The sequence below is a fragment of the Euprymna scolopes genome, chromosome 40 (genome assembly GCF_053919585.1).
Source record: "Euprymna scolopes isolate OS-2025 chromosome 40, ASM5391958v1, whole genome shotgun sequence".
Lineage (NCBI taxonomy): Eukaryota > Metazoa > Mollusca > Cephalopoda > Sepiida > Sepiolidae > Euprymna > Euprymna scolopes.
Window position 1 is genome coordinate 10,474,504 of NC_136521.1, and position 22,500 is coordinate 10,497,003.

The 22,500-nt window shown below is 37.4% G+C and overlaps 1 protein-coding gene and 1 pseudogene across 2 annotated transcripts in view; both read left to right on the forward strand.

Moving 5' to 3' along the window:
• The window catches only part of LOC145265362 (plexin-A4-like), a 281,103-nt gene that overhangs the window by 86,295 nt on the left and 172,308 nt on the right, over positions 1-22,500 (forward strand). The gene's annotated exons all lie outside the window — the stretch shown is intronic.
• LOC145265870 (U2 spliceosomal RNA) lies at positions 21,452-21,578 on the forward strand (annotated as a pseudogene).

A 22,500-nucleotide genomic window follows, 5' to 3' on the forward strand; every position in this document is an offset into this window, starting at 1 on the left:
AATTTTTACTATATATATGTGTATACACACTCACAGAAATTGTCTTTTATACATATAAAAGATAATTTGTGTGAGTGTGTATGTACTTTGTGTGTGTGTGTGCGCGCGCGTGTGTGTGTGCGTGCGTGTGTGTGTGTGCGCGCGCATGTGTGTGCGTCTGTGTGTGTGTGTGTGTGCACGTGCGTGTATGTGTGCGTGCGTGTGCGCACGCGCATGTGTGTGTGTGTGTGTGCGTGCGTGTTCGTTCCCTATGGACTCCAAAACGACTGGGCTTTTTTTTCTTTTTTTTTTAATTTCCCACGCAAGAACTGCACAGGAAGAGCATTACGCCGCAATCAACTGGGAGCGGATCATTGCAGGAATAGTCTAATATAATCTCTGTTGCTTTGGGGAACACGGAATGACCTCTCAAATTCGCAACAGTAAGTCGTAAGTTAAAAATAAATCACTTCGGGCTTTTTGTTTTATTACAATTTGCTAAACTGTCAACGCTAGTAATTTGGACGCACACCGAGTGCCCCAAGACTAATGACCTCGTGCCAAACCAAGTTAACGTCATTAAATACCTATTACAGTGACACAGAGGCAGCTGGTAGAGAGATCGTTTTGGATAAAAATGCTCAAATCACGAACATATAGAGAGACGGACTTCTTTACTTATATAGCGGGGGGAGGGCTGTCGAGTTGGGGTAGGAAGTAATGGTGAAGTGTCAGTTTCCAGATGGTAGAATCCATTGGGGGGGGGGGCAGGGAGGGGGGCGATTATCTTTTCCATAATTTATCATACTTCTCTTGGGGTTGTTTATTTTGCGCTTAGTTTGTGGCAAGTTTATTTTGATAGCTGTCCAAACCTGCTATCCTTACGCGAATATTCATTCACATACACACAGTATATATATATATATATATATATATATATATATATATATATATATATATATATAGCCAGTAGAGTTTAGTTTCCTTACATCCAATGAAACAACATGTGTCTACCAAAGAGTGCTCAATGAGTGAACAGAGCAGGTATATTAAATTTATTTATACAAACATTAATTGCTACATATGTGCATACGTGTTTCTGTAATCACCCGCCTTAGGGGACTACGTCTTCAGGCCAAGAATTACCGTCGAAAACTGATATTTCAATCAAAAAACATTTTCCTATTTCGTTTGTAAAGTTAGAATGTAACCTGGGTGGGAGTCATAACGCGGTGAGAGGACAAGTGAGGTCTTTGAAGATAATAAACATCTTCTTTTTCATTTCCCTTTCTCTCTATCCATCCCATCTTTTAGTTTTTATGGCATAAGGTACTTGAGAATTTAGTATTTTTGCCTTACAGTCTGTAAATTAAAAACATTTCCTATGGTCACTGAGTAGTGACCGGTGTCTTTCAATCAACACCTATCCACCCACATACACGCAAACACACACAACACACACACACAAACGCACACACACACACACACACACACACGTTAATACAGAAATTCAGAAGCGAATATATACTGTTCGTTTTATTTTACTCACACACACGCACTGAAACTAGGCAATAACTATAACTACGCAAGAATAAAATTAAAATTAAAATAAGGTAAATAAAACAAATAAATAAAACATAAATAAAAAATAAATAAAAAATAAAAACAAATAAACAAACAAAATGAGAATAAACATAAAACCTCGAAAGTTATCTAAACTCCACATGTACATATATATATTAATATACTTATAAACGCCTACACCTTGCTACACCCGCGCATATATACACACACACATATAGACATACATAGACATATAATGGTCATATACAGTTATGACATGTTTACATCCATACCTACATACGTAGTAATATCCATACGTGGAATCTCAAATCCAGACATCCATGTACACACTTGGGTACCATACATCATGACTGCTATTATATAAAAACTAATATTAATCCCACTAATAATCCTTGTAATAATAATTCTTGTAATATTGATAATACTAATGACACCACCATTAATAATAATAATAATAATAATAATAATAATAATAATAATAATAATAATAATACTGCATAATTGGGAATTCCAAAACCCGTGGACCCCAACTGGATACACGTCCTCATAAATCAACCCATATATATATATATATATATATATATATATATATATATATATATATATACATACACATACATATACATACACACACATATATACATAGATATACACATACACACACTTACATATACACACACATATACATATATACATACACATACATACACACGTACACAAATTTATATATATATGCACAAATACATATATACACATATACATATACACATACATATACACACACACCAGCATACACACAATACATACACATTCAGACCATCCGCAGGTGCAGACAACATCCCCATCTACTCGTGTCTCCACATCTCCACAGACGTATACAAGACACATACACATATATATACCAACACAGACCACCGCATACACCCACATATACACACACGCGCGCAGGGATACTCAGAAACCCGGTCACTCACAACGCAGGAAAACACAGCAATACATGCACAAATGCAAAGACCTTTTTCAATAATAATAAGGTGCCTTTTTTACTTCAGTAGCGTGGTAACCCCTTTATATATGAAATAGCATGCCACCATATTCCACACGGGTGTATACATACATATATAACATACATACGAATACATTCAGACACCCATACATACTTGTAATATACATTGCTACAACTATCATATACGGGACAGCCTTTTTTAATAGTACAGAAATATATATGCATATATATACATATATACATACATACACATATACAAATACATCCATATACATACACATACATACACACACATATACATACACACACATATGCATACAAACATACACGCATACATAAATACACTTATACATACATACTTACACAAAATTCAGACATATATATATATACATATATGTGTACCCTGCCACCAAATGATACATCTAAAGTAGAAATAGACATGAATTCATTTACTACATAATTCTCTTTTTCTATCAAACTCCACACGCATAGTTATATTACACGGCCCCACCCGCTTGTTACCTTTTCCTAAGTTGTAGGTTTTTTTACTATGTAAAAATTTATACTACGTAAAATTTTATAGTGAATTCAGCTTGAAGTTCATAGGTCTATCTTCATATTAAGCAAGCACTCTTTCGATGGTTAGGCAGATATACATAAGATGTATAACGATACAATAATAATATATAATAACATATGACAGAAATCAGAGTATTTAGGTTATACAAACTGAGCATACAAGCTTATATATTGTAGTACTTACCTTCATCTTTATTCATTCACCCTTATTTCTTTATTCCCTTTTCCTTCATTCGCCCTTCATTCCTTACTTTCTTTCATCTATTTATTCATTTATCCTTTTTTTTTTTTAAATTAATCTTCCTACCCAGGTATATAAAGATCATATATCCATACATGCATACACCCAAAAATATCCATATGCATACATTATTACGAGGTTTACCCAAAACAATCTATTACTCGTTTGGTTCAAATATACTTTCTGTTATGACAACTAGTATTGACCCAACGGGTCACGGGTAGTCTAGTATATATATATATATATATATATATATATATATATATATATATATATATATATATATACTAGACTACCTAGTCTAGTATATATATATATATATATATATATATATATATATATATATATATATACTACCCGTGACCCGTGATATATATATATATATATATATATATATATATATATATATATATATATATATACTACCCGTGACCCGTTGGGTCAATATGTTATATTAGCTATGGAATTCATGTATGAGCGTGACACTTGTGACGTAAAGTTTGTTTTGTTTTTTTGACATAACAGAAACATTTCTATGAAAGTATATTAAAATAAAAAAATCACAGACAGATCACTCAAACATGAAAACAAAATCCTCCCTATTCCTGTCAAGTTACCTATTTTTCCGAATAATCGCTCAAAAATCGAAAATTAAACATGATTTTCCTACGAATCGAACGCCGACGAAAGTCATTTAGCAGCAAAAACGCACATGAACCTACCGATGAGAAATATAAGAATGAAAAACCCATATTGGAATCCTTCAACCAAGTTATAGAAACTTAAAATCTAAAAAAAAATAATTAAAGCAAAAAATAAAACCTAAATAAATGAAATAAAATAAAACTAATATTGAAACAGATTAGTAAATGTGTCAACAAATTCACCGTTCTCACACAACTATTTTGTATCTAGAAATGTAAACAAAAAATAAAAAAAGTAGGAAGGAAGGAAAAGGGACGGATAGAAAGTAGTAGTAGTAGTAGTAGTAGTAGTAGTAGTAGTAGTAGTAGTAGTAGTCTTGGCTTTACTACAATTGGTCTTATGTTTGTCAAAGGGTTAAAGTTGTTTAGTTGTAAGAAAATAGCGACAGTATAGTTGTAATAAAGAATAGTTGCAAAACATCCCCACTCTTCCCATGTTAAATAATAATTTCGAAATAATATCGTTAAATTTCAGTGCGCAGGTCAAAATCTGAAAAAGAAGCGATTTGTGTTTATTTGTTTACGTTGTTATGGATTAATGTTTATGCGCGTATCTTAAACCAGAAAGTGGGTTACATCACTCGTTACAAGGTCATTTGAGTTTTATAATTATATGGATACAATTATATATATTATATATAATGTATATATATATATATACAATTATATACAATGTATATATATATATATATATATATATATATATATATATATATATATATATACAATTATATACAATGTACATATATACAATTATATACAATGTATATATATACAATATTGAACAGCAAGATGTTTGTTTACATTACACTTAGTAGCACAGGGAAGCAGGGACGCGGAAAATAATTCCAATGTTAACCAGTCCCAAGGAAGAAACTATTAGAGTAGAAGGCTTTCTGGCCCCTGTGTATCTTTACTGTGTAGGGGTGGGATTTTGCTGCTTGTCGGGTATTTACGTCGAGGAGGAACAAGGCTGGTAGTTTGTCGGAGAACATTTGCATTATTCACTTCCCAGGGAGCTCAATTGTTGTGCAAAGAGCAATAATTCACAGGCATGAACGGAACTCCCATCGTTTCGTTGAAGGTCGCTGAACGAGAAAGGCGGAAAATATCAAAACGTGTGACTGTGTTTCCTATCCGTTTTATTTCTGTTTTCCTCGCGTGGAAAGGGGACAGGGGGAGCGGAGTTCTTTATTTGTTTTGTTTTTTATAACGAGTAATTGTTTTATTTTATTGATATTTTTATTTTATTTATTTATTTTTATTTATTTATTTTTACTTATTTTTTTATTTTATTCTCTTTATTTATTATTATCATTATTTTTGTTTTATTTATTTATTTTTTATTTATTTTATTTTTTTATTTATTTATTTATTTATTTTTATTTATTTTTTTTTATTCTCTTTATTTATTATTATCATTATTTTTGTTTTATTTATTTATTTTTTTTATTTATTTTTTTTTATTTTTTATTTATTTATTTTTTTTATTAATTTTTTTTATTTATTTATTTTATTTTTTTATTTTTTTATTTTTTTTTATTTATTTTATTTATTTATTTATTTATTTATTTTTACTTATTTTTTATTTTATTCTCTTTATTATTATCATTATTTTCGTTTTATTTATTTATTTATTTATTTTTTTTATTTATTTATTTATTTTTTTTTTTTTATTTATTTATCTATTTATTGTATTCCAAACCGCGAGGGAGATGCAATGCCAAGGAGTAATTCTAGTCTGGGCCTAATTATTCTATTGTGTTGTCAGCGTCTGACACGCACGTCCGTAGTAGATTGGCCAGGGGACGCGCGTGAGGCCAGAAGACGACTAGGCGTAGGGTCCAGGACTGGGTGTGGCAGATACCTCTAAGAAAACGACCAAACAAATAGACAAAACAACCTGATCGTTTTCCCCTCCCGCCCCCATTATCTAAACATCCTCTGTGTATAGTTTTCGGCGCGAAATGTACCCAGCGTTGTAAGGGCACAAAATTAGTTCACGGTCAAATTTGTAAAACTTAAGATAAATTTGCAGGTAAAATATACTCTACACAACTGCTGCTTATTGACGCTATCTTTAAATGTACTCTGATCTGGAAGAATACTGTCCATAACTTTGTCATGTAGTGGCCGTGGAATTGCATTCATCTGCAAAAGATCTAGCTAATTTGCATATTCTTTTAAGCATTCATTTTAATTAATTCCTTATTAGTTTTTTCGGTTTTCTCATGGGATAATCATCTTTACTTCACTATTAATTATATTCATGCAGATATTCTACATGATTTATATTTACGTATTAAGGTTATAGTAAGCACAAACCTCTTTCTATATATATTTATGTATGCGTATATACTTGTTTAAAACATTTTTCCTACCGAACTCTTCTGTCAGGTTTTGGTCTACAGACATGAAACTTAATATATATGGTATTTGAACCCATGAAAAACTTTATATTTGAGTTTTAGCCGGGGAAATTTGTGCAAAAGTAAAAATTGAAGAAATGGAATTTGCCAGGTGATGGTCGAACGACGGCATTACGAATATGCATGCATAACGTAATAGCCATTGGTTCATGTTTTAATTTTTAGCCTTCCGGCAAACATGTCTTCATAGGTCAGGCATTAACGTCAAAGAGAAAAAGTAAATCGTAAGCTAAACGTTTTGGTTTCGATTCTCGGTGATAGCGCATGATTCATTTGTTTTTTAACTTTTTAAATCATTACAATATATTGGGTCCAATATAATGCCTCATGGTTGGGTTGTCGACGACTAAATCGGCTCCCCTGCCCAGGGTAATCTGAGTGAGGAGGGTGTGGGGACACCCAGCAGGACCAAAAATAAGACCTATCAAAGGTCGGATGAGCTTATTATGAACCAACGGCCATCTCCTGCAGCCAGAGTCAGTACCAACGTATCGACCTTGTCTTTCCTTAGGTTCTACCGGCTCTGGTCAAATTCCACTCGTGCCACTTGGGCAACACACGAGTTTCTTCGCCCAGCTTCTCGCAATGGTGGAAGATAGTTACGAGTTAAAAGTCTGGTCAAATTTACGTCGCAGCCAGGCGCTTCGGATCCTCCGCAATGGTGGGAGGGGCTATTTAGCCCCAGTAGGTGGCTACCGCCCGCCTCAAACCAGGCAGCCCCTAATCAGTAAGGTGCTACCCCATCACATCCGCCGCTTCGATGGGGCAATCACGGATGTAAATCATTCACCTGTTACAAATCACAATTCAAAGACTACTCTCAGACTCGGAAGTTGGAACATTCGTACACTGTGCCCGGGTTTCACGCATGACCCGGATCTCAACCTTCGTGCACAAGGTCTGCCTCGTAAGACCGCATTACTTGACCATGAACTTGCCAAGCTGTCTGTCGACATTGTCACTCTACAGGAGACCAGATTGGCTGGAACTGGCTCCATCTCGTAACAAAACTACATTTTATTCTGGACTGGCAAAGCAGAAGAGGAACACCGCATCCCTGGAGTAGTTTTTGCAGTTACTCAGAGAACATATAGTCGATACTCCGGTCAGCATTTCGGAGAGAATTATGACACTGAAGATCAACTGCGCCGAGACACCAGTACACCTCATCAGCGTCTATGCGCCAACACTGCCTAGTGAAGATCATGTGAAGGATGAATTCTACGACTGTCTCAACAAAATACTGAGCAGGATCCCAGCCAGTGATCACATTCTAGTACTCGGAGACTTCAACACCAGAGTCGGTGCAAAACATACTGCCTGACGCATCATCATTAGTCACTTCGGTACTGGTAAAATAAATGAAAATGGTCAAAGAACTTTGGTTGGTTAGTTGCTTTGTTTTACGGCATATCAACCCTTTTCAGGTTATTTAATGCCGAATCTGGTGATTTTGAAGAACAATTTTTTAATATAGTATATTTGTTTTTTAAGTCATATTCTATTTAACCCATAGTTGGGACCCTAACAGGTACTACCACTCTGGGTCAGAGTGGACCTGGGAGCAATGGTAATTAAAGGGTGGCTTCACACTCCCTAAGGCCTGCAAGCTGGGGCCTCACCATCGAATATAGTTTAAGGTCATATCCAGGATTTCAAAGAACTTTGGAGCTCCATAGTCAACAGGGACTCTGTATTGCAAACACCTGGTTCAAACAGAAAATGTGTCATCGTGTCTCTTGGAAACACCCTCGTTCCAAACATTAGCACCAATTGGATCTTGCATTGTGTAGAAAAAGAGAGATTGGTTCTGTCAAACGATCAAGAACCTACCACTCCGCCGATGGTGATACCGACCACTCACTCGTGCTGACACAACTCGATCTCCCGAACAAGAAACCTGCACCACGTAAGCTAAGACCACATCATAGTCTCAACACGGCTCCAATGAAGGACAATGACAGCATCAGTGCGTTTAGAACTGCATTCGAAAATAAGCTGAACAATTCTGCAGAGAAGCAGTGAACCTGGATAAATCCTGGGAAATCCTGCAAACTGCGATGCATGACGCTGCAGTTACATCCTTTGGAACCAAGCGGTCGCCTTGCAAAGACTGGATGGTTGAGAATGCAGAAATTTTAGAACCTCTACTACTGTCCAAAAACGATGCTCACAAGAACTATGTGAGCAGGCCAACACGCAGCACCCTGTCCAAGCTGAAAGAGGCTCGCAGTCAATTCCAGAAAGCTGCTCGGCACTGTGCAAGCAACTACTGGAACAACCTGTGTGACGAAATCCAGACTGCTGCTGACTGCGGTAAACTATGTGTGATGTCCCTGGACCGAGCGCAAAAACAGTTTGCCCTTTAAAATCTACTACAGGGGAGCTCATCACTGATCCTATGAAGCAGCTTGAACGCTGGGTGGAGCACTACTCTGTACTATATGGCGAATCGTGCAACATCACAGTCACAGCTTTAAATTCCACTCTGAACTTCGACACCCTAGTCGAACTGGACAACATTCCAACACAGAAATGTAGAGGAGGCCCCAGAAACCAACGAGATTCCAGCAGACCAGCTAAAGTGTGATAAGTTCCTGCTCCCACACTTGTACGACCTCCTCTGCACCAGTTGGCGCGACGGAAAATTTCCAACAGCTATGAAAGATGCTAAAATTGTCACTTTATTCAAGAAAGGAGACAAAGGAGATTGCAATAACTACCGTGGTATATCTTTATTCAGTGTCACCAGCAAAGTCTTTGCCAGAGTGCTCCTTCCAGCAGATTGCAAACTGTGTTTATCCAGAATCGCAATGCGACATTGAAGACAGTCCTTGGCATACATACATATATCATCGGCGGTCACTCGTGTCCGAGTAAGACTGTCCTCCGTTGTGGCTTCTGTGGGTCTTCAGGTGAGCATAGAGCCCAATCCTAGACCCAATTTTTCTTGTGCAATTCGGGCAGATAAAGGTAGTGGTGGTGGGGTGGGGTTGGGTGTGTCTGGTTGATAATTTGTCCTTTCTGTGCTTGCGTTTATCCTCAGCAGCTTGATTTAGGTTACTACTATAAAGCGCAGCACCTTCGTGGACAGGGCTCCTCCATGCCAACCTGCTCCCAGTCACGTCCTCCCATGTCTCAAGGTCCATGTGAAACCGCTTTAGATTTACTTTGATGTTGTCCTTATACCTCATCTTTTGGCCACCCTGGGCACGCTTTCCCTCAACAAGCTGAGAGTAGAAAATCTGTTTTGGGAGGCGGAGATCCGGCATTCGGACAACATGACCAGTCCATCTGAGCTGGCGTTGAGCAACAGTAGCGGTGATAGTAGGAATCTCAGCCTCACTCGGGACACTGGTGTTGGTGCGTCAGTCCTTCCAACTCATTCTGAAGATTTTTCGGAGGCATCTTTGGTGGTACGTCTCCAGGGTTTTTACATGCCTCCCATATGTGGTCCAGGTCTCCGATCCATAGAGAAGAGTGGGCAGCAAGACAGCTTTGTATACCATGATTTTGGTCTTTGCCAGAAGGTCACGGTTCTCAAATACTCTCTTCCTTAGCCTTGAGAAAGCCCCACTGGCACAGCTGAGACGGTGTTGTATTTCATCATCTATGTTGGCTTTTGATGATAGGATGCTGTCTAGGTATGGGAAGTGGTCCACATTTTCCAGTCTAGCGTTATCGATGGAGATGTTTGGGGGTGAGACTGGAGTACTGTTTGGTGGTGATCGATGGAGGATTTGAGTTTTTTTTATATTGATTGTTAGTCCTAGCTGTTTGTACGCCCTCGTGAAGGCAACCAGTGTTCACTGTAGGTCCTCTTCTGAGAGACCTACTAGGGCGTTATCATCTGCATACTGTAGCTCCATAATGGATATGGTGTTCGTTCGACCTTTGGCCCTGAATCTGTTGATGGTAAAAAGTCGCCCGTCAGTTCTGTATATAATCCGAACTCCACGGGGAAGATGTTTGTCCGTGAGATGGAGGATAGCAGTAATGAAGATGGAGAACAGGGTTGGGGCAATGACACATCCCTGTTTCACTCCCGTGTCAACCCTGAAGGGCTCTGTTTCATCTCCACTACTACTGAGGACTTTAGCTGACATATTGTCATGTAGCAGTCTCAGTACCCGAATGTACCTCTCTGGGCATCCAAACCTTGCAAGAACCAGCCAAAGGGCTTGACGGTTCACCGAGTCAAAGGCTTTAGTATAGTGGTAAATTTTGCTCCCTGCACTTTTCTTGGAGTTGACGAGCAGTGAAGATCATGTCCATCGTGCCTCTATTTGGGCGAAAGCCACTTTGGGACTCGGGAAGGATGGTTTCTGCAAGGGGTGTAAGCCTATTGGCCAAAACCCGAGCTAGGGCTTTCCCTGTGGTAGAGAGGAGAGAAATGCCCCGGTAGTTCCCAGAGTTTGCCTTGTCTCCCTTCTTAAAGATGGAGACAACTAGGGCATCTTTAATTTGTGCAGGAATTTTCTCTTGTTCCCATATTTTGAGAAGCAGGGCATGGATGTGTCTGAGAAGATCAGGTCCGCCTTTCTTCAGGACTTTTGCTGGGATGCGGTCAGAACCAGCCGCCTTGTTGTTTTTCATCTTCCGAATTGCATCCCGCACCTCTTCCAGCCTGGGTGGTTCTCCCATGCTCTCAATTATGGGCTGTTGAGGGAGTTTTTCAAGGGCCTCCATCTCTGGAGTGGTGTCCCTGTTCAGAAGATCCTCGTAGTGCCCTTTCCATCTATTTGTTATTTCTCCCTTTCCTTTCAGCAGCGTGAGCCCATTCTTAGACCGAAAGGGGGGGGGGGTCAGAGAACGGTAGCTGGGGCCGTATACTACTTTTGTGGCTTCAAAGAATCCTCTGGTGTCCCCAGAGTTAGCAAACTGCTGGATCTCCTGAGCCTTCTTCATCCAGCAGAGGTTCTTCAGCTTCCTGACTGTCGATTGGACAGCCGCCTTAGCCTTGGCATGGGCAGCTCTTTTAACCTTGCAATTGATGTTATTCTGCCAGGTGATAAAAGTTTGCCTCTTGATGTCTATAAGCTGTTGGATTTCGGTATCGTTTTCATCGTACCAATCCTGATGTTTCCGCTTTTTCTGTCCTAGGATGCTTATACTGGAGTCCATGATGGCAGAGGACAGCTTGTCCCAGTGCTCTTCAGGCACCTCATTGACTATGTCATTGTCCGTGAACAATGTTGTAATTTCGCATCCCCAGATAGCGTAACGGTGAGAAGCACTGACTGTCGCCTGAGTGGTTGAATTTCAATCTTGGCTTGTGACACAGTGAATCAGTATTGTATGTAGGTTGAATATATATATATATATATATATATATATATATATATATATATATATATATATATAGTCATCAACATACAGTACTTTTTCGTTGTTTCACAGCGCATCAGTGCGGCTAGACAAGCAACTAGCTCAAGCCAGGATCGAAACCCGATTGCCCAAACGACAGTCGGAGCTTCTAACCATTGCACTATATGTCTGCTGCTATGCGGGCAGTGAATTAACAATGTTTTGACATTGTCCAAAGTACCTAAGCTCAATTTGTTTACACAAAGAGCATCGCTTTATACGCTGGTGGAAATTTGTATATCACTTCCGATATGCTCAACCTAAGATAGGGAGCAGTATATATATATATATATATATAAAAGCCCCCCTCTTTGGGTTGAGCACTGTCGTAAATAATCTCACTCGCTATTTAATTTGTCTGAAAAATGCGAAGCTCGCGGTTTGTTTACAAACAAGCGTTTGAGCACTTTACAAGTGGCGGACGGATGTTTATTTAAATAGACATTCGGACAGATTAGTTGCGGGCACCGCTTCCGTGGTCGAGGGGTAGAACTGCCGACTGTCAACACGACGGTTTTAGGTTCGATCCTCGGCTTGGGAGAGGTGCTAGTCTAGCGGCACTGATGAGTTGTGATACAACGAAACAGGACTGTATGTCGATGACTACAAATATATTTTAAAAAGCCATCCTCTTTGGGTTGAGCACTGTCGTAAATAATCTCACTCATATTTTATATATAATATATATATATAGTTTTGAAGTGGTCAAAAACCCGGTCGAAATTGAAAACATCGTTGTACATTTTGTACATTCATCGTTTATTTTTTATCGGTTCATATGCGTGTCACTTTGTTACAGTGGTAACGTCACCAGCTTTGAATGCTACAGTTTTGCTTTCGGTTTCGATTAGCTGATAGCACCCAAATACTTGTTTTTTTACTTTTTAAATTACGCCTTTATAATAATATATACAAAATCTGGATGAATTAAAATATCATATTTAAGCGTATTTTACGACCGGACAAAGCTGGGTGCCTCCCGCTAGTGATAATAATAATAATAATAATAATAATAATAATAATAATGACTTATTCAGGTAACTAATTTATCTTGCCTTTGGTAACATTTGTTTATTGTATATTACTTATTAATTTTGTTTCTTTTATTTACTCTTCTTAAAAATGCCCATCATAGATCATGCCCTGCAAACTGTTTATGTGCCACTACACAAACGTTTACATATGGCACCCAACACGTTGTATGCAGTCTTCGTCGCAAGAAACATAGAACAAGTAATAATGTGACTCCTTTTTTGTTTTTTGTTTTTTTGTAACGACATTTATTTCTTCTTTCTCCCGCCACGCGTGACTTCTCGTTACGGCTGCGACGTCACCCACATCTTTAGCGTGCTCTCTACTTTTTATAGTCACCCCCCCCACACTACCGTGACGTCATTTCGCACACGGGTCGGTATTTGCATATAGTGCGATACGCCGCTTCTACATTTAGAAGGAATGGTGGAAGGGTGCAGAACAATGAGGTAAACTTCAGAGAAGATTACGTGATAGATCGTCTTCAGTAGAATGCGGCGATTATGATGATGATTATGAAGATGATGGCGGTGATGTTGACGACGACGATGCCGACTTAGTATCGAATCTCTTGCGGTTAAAAATACAAATCTATCTATATATCTATAAAAGTGAACGTGTCTGTCTGTCTGTCTGTCTGTCTGTCTGTGTGTCTGTCTGTCTGTGTACATTTCCCTACGCAATAACTCTGTCAATTTTTAGTCTATAGAGCCTGAAACTATAAATTTTAAGGGGTCATAATAGGGGTCAAAGTTTTAAAAAATTAACCATTTTTTTTTGTTTTTTTGCTTTTTTTGCACAGCATACACCTCCAAACACCCGAGCAACGCCGGGCACTCCTGCTAGTAAATAGATAAATAGAAAACAAATCCTTGTATGAAAAGTAAAACAAATATACATCCATTCTTTTCACTTATTTTAGGTTTTCCTTTCTAAATACCCTAAACCAGTTTTTTTTTTTTTTTTTTTCACGCGGAAAAGGAAATAAGATGAGAGATGGGGAAATAAGACACATATTCCGATATTTTCCGCATTTCTTACCAAGAAACGAATTCATCGACCTTCAGTGAAGTGCGGGGAGTTCCGTTCGTGCCCGAGAATTTTTTACCATGCAGTATGCTTAGGAGGAATGGTGGAAGGATGCAGGAAAAAAAAAGCAAAAAAAAAATTAAAAAAAACAAGGATTAAACCTCCGAGAAGATGGGGTTATAGAGCTCGTAATTTGTAGGCTGCTGCTGATGATTTTATACAAATAACCAAATATTTCTCTTTGAAAACAACTTGTGGTGTTTCCTGGAGTCTGAGTGACAACAAGTCTCCCCAGATTTCCAGTACTCTCCACCTCTTTCGATAACCATGCAGATGAATTTGCGTTATCATAACAGCCGCTTACCATTGATTTGTCGTTGACGGCTATCATTGGTCTTCACTGGATTTTGAGTGGCAAAAACCCTCCCCAAGGTCCCAGTCTTCTTTGCACTGATTTAATGGAGGTCTGGCTAGTGCTTTCTCTCTTTGGCATTCAAACCTCCTTGGCCCTCCTCGTTTATTGGGTATGGCGTCAGTTTTTGCTCTCTCTCTCTCTCTCTCTCTCTCTCTCTCTCTCTCTCTCAGGCGCGCGCACCCACGCCACTAGGGGCATATAGGCGTCTAGGGGGTTAACTTACAATTATAATTTCAGTTTTCATGATTCTATGTGATATTCTTTTGTGTTTTACGTTTTACGTGTTTTTTCTGTCTGTCCAGTTTGTGCCTGTAGTTCATGTGTGTTGATCTCCGCATTCAAAGGTTTTCCTAAATATTTCAACCGTTTTCATTATTGTTATCCGTTGTATCGTCTCGGCCATCCCCCTGATTCCAATCTCTCATTCTTTTTTCAAAGTTTTTCGGTATTGTTCCATAGCTCTACTGCTATTAGTGGTGTTATCTTGATATTTTCCATCTTCCACATCCTTTTGAGCTCTCTTGCCAGTTCAGTGTATTTGCGCCCCTTCTTCACCTCGTTGATATTCACTTTGTGATCTGCTGGAATGGCAAATTATACACTCTGGCAGGTCTTTTACTTCTTGTTAACTAGTATGACATCCGGTCTCCTTGCTTGGATCAGTTTATCCGTTTGTATATCCATGTCCCATAGGATTTTGTGACTTTTATTTTCAAGTATTGCTGTGTTCCAGTGGCGTACCTATGTAAAATGGCGCCCATGGCAAAGTTTGAATGTGCGCCCCTTCTTAATAAGTTATACCTTAGATATACCTAACTACTAATTTTAATTTTTGTCAAGTAATTTTTGCGCCCATGTCAGAGTGGCGCCCATGGCACGGGCCATGCCTACCATACCCTAGATACGCCACTGTGTGTTGCATAAGGAGGTGCGTCCGCCCTAGAACTGTGATATATTATATAGAGAGGTGGGAAAATATTATATATTGTTCTTATATTCTCCTTTCCACCTTCATGTTGTGCTTTACCCAGGTTCGATATCGCATCGTCGATGCGAATTGGTCTACGGCAACCAAAAACGAATGTTATATATATATATATATATATATATATATATATATATATATATATAGTCTTTGAAGTTTTTAATCTTTAAAACTATACAAAAAATATTTTTTTATCATTCGTTAGAAAACCATCTAGTCATTAAGTCATTTAATCACCTGCAATCACTGCATCAACTCGCTCTCGAATTTACTATAATACCAATAATTTATTTTTCAAGGGATCATCAGTTGTTTACCATGAAACATATATATACACACGATACAAAGAATGCAGTACACTGGAAATTATGCAGACAACTGAATCAGACAAATGGTATAAGTGTTGGCTAATTAACATTGTTAAAAGTTAATTAGTTATTATCGATCTATCTGTCTAGCTATCTATTTATCTGTCTATTCAATGATATTCTTAAAATAGTTTATATTGGGAGTTATTTATTGTTTATAGAATAAAGTGTAGCAATGGGTTTTAGCTGAAGATGTTTACATAAACTAGGTTAAATAAACAAAATAACCTTGGGCAGGCATATGTGGAAAGGTCAAACATTAGGGATGCGTGTGCTTTTTTTAATGACTAGCGAGGGGTACCCGGCGTTGCCCGGATGTTTTTCGGAGTATGTGAAAAAAACCCCGAAAATGTGAAAATAAAAAAACGAAGCCTTCACGACGCGCAGTTGGAAAATAGTAAAGTGTTAAAAAAAAACAGGTGCGCGTTTTTGATTGACGTGACGGCGATAGGTATTCAGCAGTTACGATTTTGTGCGGGACAGTTTTGAATTACGTGAATAAATCGGTTTGTTTGTTTTTAAAAACCCGCTACCTGTTTAGGAGGGGCGAAATGAAAGCTACAGTATGATATGACGAAGTCGACATTGAACAAACGTTACTTAGCTTTCTTGAGACAACTGGCTTCCGGCCTGTGATGTATTTATTTGCTCCCCCACCGAGCAAATTAGGCACAAGGCCGATTTTTAATGTGAGGAGTCCAGGGAGGGGGAAGGGAAAATGGGGACCAGCTCCCGAGAGGAGGGAAATGGGAGCTGGTCAAAGGTCAAGCATGTGGGGCTGCCCCCACATCTGGTCTTTGCTAGTCATAGCTAGTCATAGCTTGCAGTATCTGTCGGAACAGATACCACACCTTGATCATGTCACCCGGGCCCCGGAGGGCGCGCGGGCAAGCGGCCTGACGGCCTGTGATTAGAGTCGAGTTTCGCTTTCTGTTTATACCGAAAACCGAATGTAACGCATGCCGATGCGGGAAATGTCGAATAATTAACGTTTGAAAGTCAATAAAATTAAATAGACAGGCGAGCTCCGTGGTTAAGTGCGAGATATTATAACTTATAGATGATATAAAAAATTTTAAGAAGTTGTGAAGCGAGCGAATGCTTCTCTGAAAGAAGACTTTTGTGGACATCGAGGAAAAGCGTACATACATACATACATACATACATACATACATACATACATACATACATACATGCATACATACATTTTCGCTTTTATATATATATAGATGACGTAACGGAACTGAGGTCAGGAGGTCGGGAAGGTTAGAGTAGGGAGTCGGAGTTTTCTTGACCGGAAGTCAAAAGCGTGCAAATTAACCGAAGTCAATCCGACGGCGACGATGTCTTGCTAAAATATCGGTGAAAAAAATCGACCTTACCTTGTACAAAACGGCCGAGTGTAGAGTGAAGGAATTAATGTTTTTGGACAATTTTTCGCTATTTATCGTTCGAGAGGTCGTGCTTCAAAATGATACCGATCTTGTCAGGATACGTCGCCTCTGTCAGTTTTTGCGAGACATACATACATACATACATACATACATACATACATACATACATATATACATACATACATTTAAACATGCAGGTGATATTTATATTATAGATTTTACTTTAAATTAAAATTAATTTTTAAATATGCTACCAGTGAATCCCGGGCAACGTCGAGTTGGGAAATTCAATGAGGAAGAATTTTAAGCTGAGATCGTTGTCTTTTCTGTTCTGTTGATCGGCAAGCCTTTGCTGGGATCCGTTGAAGAATTGAAATAACAAGTAAACGACTACGAAAGAACATCTGACTTTTTATTCTTGGGAGCATGGAACCTAATGTAATGTTGGAATTTGTGGGTTGAATTTTTCCCTCTCTTTCTTCTTCTTCTTCGATATGATCATCATCATCATCATCATCATCATCATCATCATCATCATCATCATCTTCTTCTTCTTCTTCTTCTTCTTTTTCTTCCTTTTCCTCTGCTTCATCCCCTATTATTCTCCCTCTCACTCTTCGTCGTTTACGTCTCCCCACCCTCCTTTGTCTTTTCTTCACCTCCTCTTTCATCCTTCTTTCCATCGTTTTCTTCTGCTCCCCCTCTCTCTCCTCTTCTTCTTCTCTTTGTGGTAGTTTTCTTCTTATTTATTCTCTTCTACTTCTTTTCTCTTCTCTTCCTCCTCCCCTCCAATCTCTTCTTTTCCTCCTCCACTTCGTACTCTTCGTCTCTTCCTCCTCCCTTTCGCACTCTTCGTTTCTTCATCTTTTTCCTTCTCCTTCACCCCTACTTTCTAATTCGTCATCCCCTTCTCTCTTTGATCTCTCCTCTTCTTCCTCCTGCTCCTCCTTCTCCTTCTCCTCCTCCTCCTTCACTCTGCAACTTCTTTTTTTTCTTCTTTTTCTCATTCCTCCCCTAGTCTTTTATGAATTTGTCGTGTTCATTTTCTATTTTTCTCCTTTTTCTTTTCCTCCTCCTCATTGTACATTGTTCTTCGTTTTCTTTTTCTTCCGTTCCCTCTCCTTCTCCTCCTACTACTCCCCGCTTATTCGTACTTTGAATTTCTTTACAATCATTTGTTTTGTTTTTAATTTTTTGTTTTAGTTTTTTTATATCCAATTTTCTTTCAATATTCATTTTCGTATTTCATTCAATCTTCTCCACCCCCCCCTCCCCGCCTCTTTCACCTTCCGCATGTCAGCATAACAAGACACGATGACAATGACAAGAAACTAACGTATAATGGAGGGGGGGTCGTCAGCAGGTGGGAGCACAGACTGAGAGGGGGAGGTAGGCGAAACGGACCGTGGGGAGAGGAACGCGCGGTGTTAAAGCAAGAACAAGGGACGATCCCCCCTCTTCTCTCTCTCTCTCTCTCTCTCTCTCCCTCCCTCTCTCTCTCTCTCTCCCTCTCCGTCATGTGGGCGAGGAAAGGGAAGGGGAATCGGACTCAGACGCCAAGAATCAGCTCGATCCGTACCGAAAATAACAGCTCGTTCAAATGAGAAAGAAAAAAATATATTCCTTATTTTCGGCCTTTTTCTTTGCTGCCTCTTCTTTTTACGGCGTCTGTTCGTTAAAACAGGGTGCACTAACATTTCAATTATTCTGCTAGTATATATATATATATATATATATATATATATATATATATATATATATATATATATATATATATATAAACTAATTAATTTACTCACATAAAATTAATATACGAAAGTATAGATTTATGCGTAAACTTTAAGTATTTACTTCAAAAGTGCTCAATACGTAGGTAGAGCTCGCCATATATATTTTATAAATATATATATATATTGTAAGTCATTGAAGTGAAGAATGATAGTCAAATAAAGGTTAGACATTCCTCTACTCAACCATACTCGTCTACATCTGTTTGTTTTTCTTTTTTACTTCATCTTTTCCGGTCTTCTTCCGCATTGTTTTTAGCTTAAATATATATATATATATATATATATATATATATATATATATATATATATATATATATATATCGTATGGTGGATCTCCTGTAGCAGATGTCTCCCTGTTTTTTACATTCGTTTATCTCGCTCACATGCCGCTATTCCGAATTCGTATAACGCGAACCGACATCAGTGGAATTGTTTTTTGTTTTTCTTTTTTTTGGGGGGGGGGGTCATTAACAATTTTTTTTTGTTTATTGTTTAACATATTTCAAACTGATATAAATTATTGTACAATAAAAAAAAATTAAATTAAAACAAAAATAATTTTTTCTTATTTCGAATTAAGTAAAAATGCTATTTTTTTACTTGATTAATAAATTTAAAAAGCTATTTTTTTTCATAGTATTTTTAAGTCAGATTCAGTTTTTACGCTATTTTTGTTTATTAAATTGTTAAATTCAGTAATCCAATAAAAAAAATGGAATTTTTTAAAGAAAAAAATAGAAATAGTTCGAAATAAGAAAAATGGGGTTTGTGCTGCCATAAATGGTAATGTCGTCAGCATAAATATCTACGAATGATCTAAGGATATGATTTGGAAGATCGGGTTTGTATTACTGTACACATAGATTCGAAAAAGTTGTCAAAAAACAAATATATAACAAATAAATGTTATCAAAGGCAACATAAATTACTTTTCTGCCAAACTGGATATATTTTTTGTGCTTTTATTCAATGTAACATATTTATTCAGCTCGAAAAACATACAGTGTTTGCCGATGTATTCGAAAATTCAAGATGGCGTCTCACACCCTCTTTAACACCGTAAGTTTGGAAAAAGGTGTAATAAATAAAAAAAACTATACAAAATACTATTAAAAACCCGCCGAATATATGTCAACCTATGTCACGGTAACATATATTGAGCGAGTTTTTAACAGTATTTTATCCGGTTTTTTATTTATAACATCTTTTCCCACACTTACCGTATTAAAGAGAGAATCAGACGCCACCTTGAATGTTCCAATACATCGGCAAACACTGTATGGTTTTCGAGCTGAATAAACATGTTACATTGAATAAAAACACGAAAAATATATCCAGTTTGGTAGAAAAGTTACTTATCTTGCCTTTGATAACATTTATTTGTTATATATTTGTTTTTTGACAACTTTTTCGAATCTATGTGTACAGTAATACAAATCCGGAAAATGATTTTTGTTTTGATTTAATATTTTTGTGTAATAATTCATATCAGTTTGAAATATGTAAAACATTAAAAAAAAATATTGTTTATGACCGTTTTGGTAAAAAAGAAAACTCTACTGATGTCGGCCCACTGTTACGAGTTCAGAATAGGGACACATGAGCGAGAAAAGCGAAAGTAAAAACCAGAGAGAGGGATCTGCTAGAGGAGGTTCAGTGGGGGTATTTATACAAACATTATTAGCTACATATGTGCATACAGGTTTCTGTAGTAATCTCGTTAGAGAACACCACTAGGTGTATCAGAATTTTTGTAGGAATTTTTGACACCCCTAACACGAAACTGCGAATAAAATATAAAAATCTCGTAATTTCTCTGTTAAAAGTGGGTTATTTATTTTCTTTATGGATTATATTTCCAAAATAAACTATTAAAGTTGTTTTAAAAGTAATAGAAATATATATATATTTTTTTTTAACAGTAATGAATTTTCCGAACTCAATATTTTTTAATTTCTAAACTTTAAAAATCTATCAAAATTTTTCTATTGATTCTATTTTTACGATATTTTCAGGGTCAATGTGAAATTTTATGTTCTTTCCAATAAACCGAATATAATATTTTAGAAAAACGTTTTTTTTTTAATTCACGCCCCCCACCGTTTTCAAGTTTCTATTAAAAAGTAAATAATTAATTTACTCCCAAATTAAAGAGAAAAGGTCAATAAATAATATATTCAAATTTAAAACAAAAAACAAGTAGTGTTTTTTTAGAAATTTACCTGTAAAGTCCGAAGTTTAAAACCTTTTTTAAAAAAAAACACGTTGTTTTTTTTGTTTTTTGTTTTTTTCTTTTTTAATGAAACCTTGGTCCTTGCTTTTTTAATTGAAAAAAAAAATTAGGGCTTGAATTACATTTTTCGAGGAGTTATAAGCTTGGAAAGATGGGGTGGAATTATTCACTATTTTCACGAAACTTCTGACACACCTTGAACACCACATCATCAGGCTAGCAGATCGAAAGTCGTTCAAATGCGCTCAGATCAAGAACACATTTTTCTATATAAGAAAAACTTTTCTTTCCTCTTTTTCTTCTTTTTCTCCTTATTCTTTCGCTCTTGGCCTTTTGGCCAAGATCAAATTGTAGTATCTGTTCTTCAGATGCTACACTTTAATTTCTTGTAGTGGAGGAGAAATCCTTCACGACTGAGACAATTTTTTATCTTTGTACCTTTTCTCCGCGTTAAAATGCGACCCTGGTGTCTAACTCTGTACCGTGGGGAGGGGAACATTGTAAATAGGAACTTTTTGTGTCCTTTCTTCCTTTTCTTCTCTTTGTTCCTTCATATTTTCTCCTTCCTCTGCTTCATCCTATTCTTCCTATTTTTCTTCTTCATCTTTTTCTTTATCTCTTTTTCCTCCTACCTTCCCATTCCCCTCCTTTTTTCTTTTCTCGCTTCGTTTTGTTCTCTAATTCGTCATCTTTCTTCCATTCCTTTTTTTATTCATCGTTTTCCTTTTGCTCTTCCTCGCCATTTTCTGCTCCTTTTCTTTCTTCCTATTCTTTCTTTTCACTTTCTTCATCTTTCTTTTCTTTTTTTCACTTCTTTCTTTCTTTCTTTCTTTTTCTCTCTAACACGCAATCCCTCTTTCTTCTTCCCATCACAAGCTGTTACTGTGTCTTTATCAAGCAGGCCCATTCTCCCTCTCTCCTTGTCACATTCTCTTTCTCTTACTCTCTCTCTCTCTCTCTCTCTCTCTCTCTCCCTTACTTTCGCTCTTTCTCTCTCTCTCTCTCCCTCTCTCTCTCTCTCTTAATCTATCTATATCTATCTATCTATCTATCTATCTATCTATCTATCTCCCGAATCTAACGCAACATCACATTCCACCGTTCACGCGGACGATTCCACAGTCTCTCTCTCTCTCTCTCTCTCTCTCTCTCTCTCTCTCTCTCTCTCTCTCTCTCTCTCTCTATCTATCTATCTATCTATCTCTTTCTATCTCTCTTACTCTCTCTCTCTCGCTATCTATCTATCTATCTATCTCGCTATCTATCTATCTATCTCGCTCCCGAATCTGACGCAACGTCACAACATTCCACCCTCCCATTCAGACGATCTCACAGTCTCTTTCTTTCTCTCTCTCTCTCTCTCTC